The sequence below is a fragment of the Cibotium barometz genome, chromosome 57, assembly GCF_041138505.1.
Source record: "Cibotium barometz isolate CiBa-2024 chromosome 57, ASM4113850v1, whole genome shotgun sequence".
In the NCBI taxonomy this organism is placed as follows: domain Eukaryota; kingdom Viridiplantae; phylum Streptophyta; class Polypodiopsida; order Cyatheales; family Cibotiaceae; genus Cibotium; species Cibotium barometz.
In genome coordinates, this window is record NC_141102.1 from 16,398,485 (window position 1) to 16,409,351 (window position 10,867).

The window sequence follows — 10,867 nt, forward strand, 5'->3', positions numbered from 1 at the left end:
GATAACAAAACTGGTGTCTAGTGTGTTGTATTTTGGCTACATGGTTATCATGTCTTGTTACTTTTTTCTGTTGATAAGAATAAAAAAGTAGTGAAGATTACTAGTGGTGGTGGAGGGCATGTTTGACCTCTGGTTCTTCACTCTATCTATTGCTTTATGCCGCATTCTACTTCTTCACTAAGATGGAGATAATAAAGCTGGTGTCTTGTGTGTTGTATTTTGGCTACATGGTTATCATCTCCTACTACTTTTTTGTGCTGAGCACAATTGGCTTCTATGCTTATTTTTGGTTTGTGTGAGGAGCATATATGCGTCACTGAAGATCAGTTGAGTTTGTATGTACCAATTAAGAACAGGGAAAATTTTAATGAGGAACTCACTCTTCATGAGTTTTTGTGGACAAGGGGCTTGTAAAAAGATTGTTGGGAAGATTGTAATACATAAAATTTGATCAAACTTAACCAAGAATACACAAGATTGTATTGCATAGATCAATATTGCATGAAACTCTTGCACTAATTCAATCCTTTTGCTTTGCATCCACCAAGGTTACATGTAAATATCCCTTTTCACTTGAATTATAGCAAGATTCACAAATCTTGCAACACTTCTATGTTATGTCTTCTCTGTGCCTTAATCTTGAAAAAGATATTTTAAACTAAAGTTGCATAAAAATTAAGAAGATTGATATAGCAAACTGTTTCTAGCAATCTGCACATAAATCTTTGCATTAAATTGATTTGTGCATAGTCTTCAATACTCTACACTGTTCCACACAAAAATCTTTGAAAAGAAATTGTGCACAACAACCTTTGAAAAGTGTAAACTGCTCCCATGACTCTGTATATCAACCTACACTCTGCACAAGAACCAAAAATCTCTACAAAGTAACCTTGAAGACTCTCCAGAGTAATCTGAAAATTTTCTGCACCAAATCTTGCACATCAATCTAAAATTTATGCACCAAATCTTGCACAACAATCTGAAATTTTGCAAATTTCTTCAAACTACAAAAAGATTTTGTACACTTTCTTGAAACTCCATCAAATTTTTGCATAACAACCTTTTTCTTGCATTTTTTGCACAACATTCTTCTTGTAATATACCTTCAAAAACTCAAAGTTTGGCAATATAGGGTTTCACTCTTGAAAAAATACAAGCTCTAAGGATTAATCTCTTAAAAAGTATGCTCCCTAAGCAAGATAATGCAAATGATCACTCAAAAATGACTGCTAAAACTTATGTAAACCTAAATTTTAAAAATCAAGAAAATTTTAAAAAATCAAGATCAAGAACTTTAAGAAATCAAAGAGTAAAATGGATTATGGTTTTGAAAATAGTGATTGATTATACAAGTTCAATAATGATTAAAATAAATTTCATTACTAATCTTCTTAAATCAAGAAACTAACAAATCTGAAAATTGTGTAAAAATCAATTCTGAATGATTAACACTAATCATGATCAATAAAATGCATTCTAAAAATTGAGTTCACAATAATCCAAAAATGATTATTCTCCTAATCAAAGCATCAAGATCCAAGCCAACAACTCTGATACCAATAAAAGAAAGTAACATCTAGCTTAGCCTTGGAATAACCTAATGAACTTAGATTAACAAAAGCTTGAGAGATTAACACTAAGAACAACAAAAAATAAAGTGTAATGATAGTCCAAAGATATCATTTAAAAGCTATAATAGTCCTAGAACACATGCCTTTTATAGTCACAAGGCCCATCTGCCCTAATCTTACATGTGCATGACCCTAAGTCCATGCACCTAACCCATCCCATTTACATGTGCATCCTAAAATATACTTGTTCCAGTATGGTGGATTCATGAAAATGATTTTGTAGGCACATGAGGAAGGTGTGTAAGAAACTTGTAGATGATATATTGGGTGTGTGAAAAACTTCTAGATGATGGATGTATCATCCATTAGTTAAAGTTGTGGGCAGTTGTCCTTGGTCAATAGTGTGAGTGGGTGGGTAAGTTGTTCTTGGTCAATAGTGTGAGTGGGTAAGTTGTGGCCCTTGGTTGAAACACGACTCCCTTATTGCCATAGCTGTTGCGCGTACAAGCCTTGGCAGACCTCGGAGGTGGGGGAGGTGTGCAACTGGTCGCAGATACCGTTAAGGAAGGCAGCACCGTCATTATATGAAACGGCCGCGTCCAGGTCATCTCGTGCGAAATACCCAGAGGCTGCATTGCTGTGCAGGAGAGGGCTAGAACGGCATACTGCACTATAGTCCGGGGGATGAGCTTGTGCTGTAGCTGCTGGGGCAGTGGCAGAGCAGTTGGAGATGGGTAGCTCATCAGCTTGAAGAGGCTCTTGAGAAAGTGGAGCACAAGAGGTTATCACCTCTTGGTTGTGCATATCAGACGTGGAAACTTGCTCTAGAAGAGAGTTGACGTGGCGCGCAGGTTGGACGTGGTCGAGGATGGTGACCCACTCAGGTTTAGAGTTGACGTGGCGCGCAGGCCTGCCACGTAACACCCAGCTGGTGCTGAGAGTCATCTAGCCGAAGGCAAACCAATGATTGCTGGCTCACGCCGGCAGTTGGAGCTCAAGAAGGGTGGTGCTTTCAGAGGCTCCACCTCCTGCAGCTGCATTGACCAGCTTTGATGATACCTTTGCTAACCTCTTGTATTTACTTGCAGTGGAGTGGCAACGTCGCTGCAGTTTTGATCTCACTGATGGGAAGTTGGTGTTGGCATCTGGCCCTTTTATCAAACGGGCTGCTTCCTTGGCAGCTTCCCGAGCGCTCTGGAATGTGTCTTCCTACACACAAAGACATCAGAAAGACATCAGAACCAACCTCTTGCGAATAGTGCTGCACCAAACCATAAACACTCAGATAGATTATTACAAGTGACGAATCTCCGAAACCCCAGTCCCTCTGTCGAACTCCCCTATACGTCCTCTTGGGTCGAGTTTGCGTGGCCATTGCGTCTGTGTGAGTGTGAGAGAAGAGACGAGAGAGAGCCGAGAGAGTACCTTGTTCTTTCCTTATGGCTAGCTTTAAGGGCGGTGTAAGCGAGCTCTCGGCTTCTAGATAGCGCTTACTTTGAGGTAGCCCCCTCTCGGCTTCCAGATCTGAAGCGCTTCCTTTGAGGTGAAACCCGATTCAATGCAAGACAATGGTAAACCCTCGAGATACCTAGATGCTCCTTGAGAAATGTGGTGTTAGTAGTTACTACATGACCCTCAAGGACTATGTCCCCTCAGATCTTTAAGAGGGATCAATGGTGGGGGAGGGCTGGCCATCAAATCAATGGATCAACGCCGTTCGATCGGCCGGAGGGCCGGCCGGGCGGCAGGCGGATGAGCAAAGTAAACTAGGATGCGAGCAGGATGAATTTGGGCCCCACGTGGTGGGTATTAAAAGTAAACTAGGGAAAAAAGTTGAGGGAGGCTGTTGTGTGGCAGGATAATAGATTCCACTAAATTCTCATTTTCAAAGGTTGTTTTTTGAGATGTTCTCTCTTCTCTTCCCTTCTCCCTTTCTCACACAGGCAATAAATGGAAACCAAGATCCATTGAAAGCAAGTTGATGGAAACTTGAAGGGATGGTTACAAAAAATCTACAATACCCTTTAAGAGGTCAAGGTATGATAGAAAGCAAGAAGGGGGGACCTATGCTAATATCATTACTTTTACCCCCCCCCCCCACATTTTGCTTCCCAAAACAAAGTTCATGTCCATATCAAGAGGGAGCCTCTTGGAAAAAGCTACCCCATGATAATATAGTTTGTATCAATATGTACAACAATATAGTACCTATACACATACTAAATATTCGACTAACAATTTTTTTTAAAAAAAAAGATAATGAGAAAGAGCACATGTCAAAAAAAAAGAATGAAGTACGACTCTATGTTACAGGCTATGAGCATGGACTTTTCGTGGACCAACACGAGTGACCCTATCCTGGACCTGGATTACAAGGATGGTACTATGGAGGGTAGCTAAGTATTCTTCCTTTCCAGACCCACTCATGCTATTTTTATGCACCACTAGGGGAGAGTTGTTGTGGAGCTACGTTTGTAGACCTGCTCTACCTAAGGCTCCATCCCCTTGCACCATGTATTACCTGTAGGCATCGCCTGTTGTATGTAGCATCCTACTTATGTTGGCACTATAGAACTTATTTTAGGCGATTAGGTACATGACTATCGCAGTCCATGGTAGGGGAGACACCACAACGACATGATCACGTGAGTGTACGTTACCTACTGAGAGGACCCTATCAAGATAGAACTACACAGGAACAACATGAAGAGAAAGGAAGGAGGGTAAGAACGAATGGACTTACACCGTCATTTATGGCAGTAATGTTTTCGCTTTCTTGTCCCTTCTAAATCATGGTGGGTGATTAATTTCCTAGATAGCTTAGCTCATGGTAGCAACTTAGCTCACTTACCTATAGTACCCATGCTATATCACAGTGAGGATGCGCTGCAATACATACACCTCTTCCTGCAAATCCCCATGCAAGAATGCATTCTTTACATCCATCTGATGTAAAGATCATTGCTTTGACACAGCCACTGCTATCACAACTCTCACTATTGCCATCTTGGCAACTGGGCTGAAAGTTTCCTCATAATCAATGCCATATGTCTGTGCATATCCTTTGGCTACCAATCTAGCCTTGTACCTGCTTATGCTCCCATCACTGTTATGTTTTACTTTGTACACCCACTTGCATCCACCAATGGCTTTCTTGCCTTCAGGCAATTGCACTAAATCCCAAGTCTCATTTCCATATAGTGCATCCATCTCCTCATCCATAGCTTTCTCCCAACACACATTTCCAATAGCCTCATCAATGCATGTAGGCTCTACAACCTGTACAACTTTTGCCATGTATGCATAGTGATGTGCCACATAACCATCATAGGTAAACCTCTATAGAGGATTCTTCACTCTCCCAGATCTTCGTAGCTTTGCATTCATGGCTTCCATAGCCTTCTTTACACCAGGTGTTCTCATAGCTGGTATCCCAAGATCCTCATCAAGGCTCATCTCTGAGCCACTAGACTCTCCATCAACATGAGAATGCCCTACAGAAATGTCAGGCATACTAAGAGGCTCAATCACTTTCTCTTTGGCTTTATATGATGTACTAATCACATTTGCAGGATTGGTATTATGATGCAGCCTGCCACTCCATGGTCTATCAACTGAACCACTAGATGAAAACATTTCTTGGTCCACTCAAAGACTGTGATTGCTGACTTGCATTCTGTGCAACCACATTTTAACTTACATCAGTCCCAATAACAGCTTCTTTTCTAGCAGCATACCAGCTGCTCATCTCATAAAAAACAACATCCCTGCTTACCCTCAACTCACGTGTAGCAGGATTATAACACCTCTATCCCTTTTGCTCAAGGGAATACCCAATAAACACACATTTTTTAGCTTTTGGATCCAGCTTAGTTCTCAGGTCATCTAGCACATGCACATATGCAATGCATCCAAAGACTTTGAGATGACACAAATCAGGTTCTCTGCCAGTAAACCTCTCCTCTGGAGTTACATCATGTATGGCTGCAGTTGGAGTCCTATTCATGATGTAAACTGCTGTAGAAATAGCCTCAGCCCAATAGCTATGCGGCATATTCTTCTCTCCCATCAATGCTCGCGCAATCTCAGCAATGTGCCTGTTTTTCTGCTCAGCAACTCCATTTTGCTACGGAGTGTATCTGCATGTAAACTATCTCTGAATACCATTCTTCTTCAAAAATTTAGAGAATGCATTGGAAAAGTACTCTCCCCCTCCATCTGACCTTAGGCACTTTACATGTTTCCCTGTTTGCTTTTCAACCATAACTTTAAAATTCTGAAAAATGAGTGAACACCTCACCCTTCTCTTTCATGAAGTATACCCACACTTTCCTTGTGTGGTCACATCAATAAGTGTTACATAGTACCTGCAACCTCCCATAGACATGGTCTTCGTAGGACCCCATACATCTGAATGCACAACATCTAGTGCATTTCTGCTCACATTTCTGTCACGTGGATATACATGCTTTGTTTGCTTTCCAAATTGGCATGCTTCACATATTTTCTACATACCTTCAACTTTAAACTTTGGCAACTCTTTCACAATTCCTTTAGTTTGCATAGACTTCATTCTCTGCACATTCACATGTCCAATTCTTTTATGCCAAATGTCTGTGTCTATAACAATTCCTAAACCATTTGCAAACATTGCAGCTCTCACTTCATGCATGTTTACATTCAATGTAAATGTTCTGCCCACTTTGTTGCCTTTTGCAACCAACCTGCACTTGTCTTTAAAGTCTTCAACATAACAACCATCAGGGTTAAACCAAACTTACAAACCCTGCTCAATCATCTGGCCAACTGAAACCAGATTCTTTGTTATGTTTGGAACATGAAGTACATCTGCAAGGTACTTCACTTTGCCATCCTGCATAGACAATGGCACATCTCCAACATGGGAAATTGGATGAGCAGTGTCATCCCCTGTTTCCACAAAACCTGGTCTTTCAAGGTTTTTCATCTCCTTGAACCACTCCCCATGACTTGTCAGGTGGTTCGAAGCACCTGAATCAATGTACCATACATCATCTTTATGTGCTGCTTCAACATTTTTGGACATGGCATTAACGACATGCTGCATAACAAACAACCTTTCATTATCCTCATTGTTTCTGCTCGAGGATGCATAGTTGTTTTGCCGCAATTTTCCATTTTGCATGTCAGCCTGCTTCTTATACCAATCTGCCTGCACATTTGCAGGCTTACCACAATAAAAGCACCCATGTGTATCATTATACTGCCATTGCCAATTTCCACGACCTCTTTGACTCCCCCTGCCTCTCTGAATTGGCCTCTTCCACCTGCGTGTTGTTGTTGTTATGAATTCTGGGACTGTTGTTGTTGTTGCTGCTAGCCATAATTCTGATTACCTGTTCAGCCACCTCCTTGGCCGCGTCCACCACGGCCTCCTCTACCTCGTCCTCTTCCTGAACTTGTGTAGAAGGCCTGTTGCTCTGAACTGTTTTTGTTTTGTGAAGATGGTCTGGCTTCACCCAAGCTCTTCTCTTCTATAATCAACATAGACACCAGATCTGTGAAATTGGGAATGTTTTCTCGAGTCTGAATAGACATCTTGAATGCCTTGTATTGTGGCCCCAGACCATGTAGACATACTTTCACCTTATCATCATCATCTACTGAAACACTAATAGGGATTCCACAATACCCTTGATCTTCAATTCACAGTCATTCACAGACATACTCTTTTTCTCCACAGTATGAAGTTCATTCTTTAACTGTATCTTTTGTGCCTTGGTATTCATTTCATAGAGTTTTACTAAGGTGTCCCACACCTCCTTGGGGGACTTGGCATCCTGTATGTGCCCAATCACGGTGTCTTGTATACTGATAGAGAGCCAATACATAACTTTTATGGATCCTTGGTTCCAATCCTTGAACTCTTTCACATCTGCAAGCAGTAGTCGGATTGATCTCCGGTATCTCCACATTGCCTCTTCATGCTCACCTTCTATGTAGTCCCAGTAACCCTTTCCCATCAAGAAATTTGTCAACCTAAACCTCCAAGCATGGAAGTTGTTCTTGTCAAGCTTCTGAGCAACAATCTGGTTTATGCCATCATTTGACATCTTGCCAAACACGCAAATTTACTAGAAACAGCACTCTGGTTTCTCCTGCACAAACTGTTGTATTTTCTACAACGGTACTGTACTACACTCAAATGTCATAACCAATGATCTCAATGTGCATACATACACCCAATGGCAACTGTCAACCTCCTTGAAGCACAACCAATATATCTTCCAGCAGTTCTTAAAATAGAGTTCTGCACATAGAATCGATGACTTACCCCGCAACAGTGCTCGAAATTGCCTATTTTCTGAAAAACGGAGGTCCTAATGCGCCCGAAACGTGTTTTCAGCACAAAACATTTAGTTTGATAGGACAGAATAGTTGCCCTATAGCTTTACTCCTGTGAAGAAAGCTCCTCAATTAGAGATCGTTTGTCGGTGCCTCCCATAGAGCTCTCCCATAGAGCTCCCGACAAGGGTGTAGTCTGCCAACACAAATAGGGGAGAGTAGTTGAAGCTCTTACCCTCGTACCACTTCCTATGCTTCTCTTGCTTGCAGCTCAGCCCTTAGCATGAACCAGGCTCTGATACCATGAAAAGATGCAGGGGAGAAGAGAGCTTGAGCTCTTGCAAGTACACACACAATAACAAAACCCTAAAAGAGAACACACAAGGTGAGAGGCTGAAAATCTTCTTCTTCTTCAGACAACACTCAACACACCATATACAAAGATAAGAGTACACACAATATGAAAAGGTACTCAACTAAATACATACTAGGGTTCTCTATAGTGTGAACCCAACTAAATGAGCTGGCGCTATAACTATGCCAGTCTCTAGAATGGCTATCACACACAGCCTGTCATCCCACTGGCTGCATATCACACATGATTTAACCAACCATGGCAGTGGTGTAAGTGTGGGGCCTATCCCCCAGACAGGTCATCAGTGTCCACTGCCGCCTCACTAGATGAGCTCGATATCTCAACATTCACGATGTTGCCTGATGGTTCTGTAGAGCGTATCATAGTCAATGCTGGTCTTGATATTAGTTGCTTTGCCTTTTTATCTCATGAAAGAACATTGAAGAAAACCTTCATATGTGTGTACTCTTATCTTTGTATATGGTGTGTTGAGTGTTGAGTGAAGAAGAAGAAGATTTTCAGCCTCTCACCTTGTGTAGTGGTATTCTTGTGGTTTGGAATCTCTGTACCATTGGTCTTTATTGAAAGTTATTTTGGGTATTAAAAAATAGTTATTGAATATCTAGTAAGAACAAATAAGAATTCGAGATAAATTCTAGAGCAAGCTTGTTACATGTAGCTATCATATTACCATTTAGGGGCATGTTCCATTGGAGCTCTTCTTCATCCTCACCTCAATATGGCCTAACCAATTCTTCTACATCTTTGGGTTCTTGTTCATTGTGTTTTTAATACTGATCATGACTTGTGAAGAGATTACAATTATGATTTGCTACTTCCATCTCTGCAGTGAAGATTACCACTAGTAATGGAGGGCATGTTTGACCTCTACGTCTTCAGCACTCTATCCTTTACTCTATCCCACATTCTACTTCACCAAGTTGGAGATAACAAAACTAGTGTCTGGTGTGTTGTAATATGGCTATATGATTATCATCTCCATTTGCTTTTTTTACTTCACAAGAACAATTAGCTTCTTTGTCTATTTGTGGTTTATGAGGCCCATATATGCCTCAATGAAGATTGATTGAGATTAAATGTACCAATTCTAAAGAGGATAATTTTTTGATGAGGACCTCACTCGTGAGATGACTTTTTGTGGATAAGGGGGTTGTAAGAATATTGTTAGAAAGGTTGCAATACATAAAAATTGATCAAACCTAACCAAGAATACACAAGATTGCATGAAACTCTTGCACTGATTCAATCCTTTTGTTTTACATGCACCAAGGCTACATGTAAATATCCCTTTTTGCTTGAATTTTAGCAAGATCCATAAGTCTTCCAACACTTCTATGTTCGATCTTTTTTGTGACTTAATATTGTTAAAGATCTTATAAACTTTGCATGAAAAATAAGAAGAATGATAAAGAAGAGAATATGGATTAGATGCTTATAATTGTTTCCAGCAATCTTTGCATTAAACTGATTTCTACATAGTCTTCAATACTCTACATTGTTTCACACAAAAATCGTTGAAAAGAAATTATGCAGAGCAACCTTTGAAAACTGTAAAATGCTCCCATGACTCTGCATATCAGCTCGTACTCTGCATAAGAACCAAAAAATCTCTACACAATAGCCAAGAATAATCTGCAGAGTAATTTAAAAATTTTACACCAAAATCTTACACATAAATCTAAAATTTTTGCACCAAATTCTTGACACTACACCAAGGTTCTACACACTTTCCTGAAACAGCATTAAATTTTTCCACAACAGTCTTCTTCTTGCAATATTCCTTCTAGAACTCAAAGATTTCATAACCTTGGGTCTCACTATTGAAGAAATACAAGCTCTAAGGATTAATTGTATGCTCCCTAAGCAAGATAATGCAAGAGATCATTCAGAACTGGTTGTTGAAACTTATGTAAATCTTAATTTAAAAAATCAAGAAAACTTTAAAAAAATCAAGATCAAGAAGATCAAGAACTTTAAAAATTTAAGTAGTAAAGTGGATTAGGATTTTGAAAATAGTGATTAATACAAATTCAAAAATTATTAACACGAACTTCATTGCTTGTCTTCTTAAATCAAGAAATTAGCAAATCTGAAACTTGAGTAAAAATCAATTCTAAAAATGATTAACACTAACCATGATCAAGAAAATGCATTCTGAAAACTGAGTTAATAGTATTCCAAAAATGATTAGTCTTCTAATCAAAGCATCAAGATATAAGCCGACATCTCTCATACCAATGAAAGAAAGCAATATCTAGCTTAACCTTGGATTAAGAAAAACTTTGAGAGATTAAATACTAAGAACAATGAAAAGTAAAGTTAATGATAGTCCAAAGATATCAACAGCACATGGCTTTCATAGTCACAAGACCCATGTGCCCTAATCCTACATGTAAATGACCCTAAACCCATATACCTTAACACATTCCATATGTATGTGCATCCTAAAATATACTTTGTTACAATATGGTGGATTCATGAAAGTGATTTTGTGGGCACGAGAGGAAATATTGGGTGTGTGAGAAACTTCTAGATAATATATTAAGTGTGTAAAAAACTTCTAAATGATGGATGTATCATCCATTGGTTAAAA

General features: G+C 39.7%; 1 pseudogene; it reads left to right on the forward strand.

Annotated features, from left to right (window-relative positions):
• Positions 1-3,247: 3,247 nt before the first annotated feature.
• On the forward strand, positions 3,248-9,344 carry LOC147606496 (transmembrane 9 superfamily member 6 pseudogene; annotated as a pseudogene).
• Positions 9,345-10,867: the final 1,523 nt, after the last annotated feature.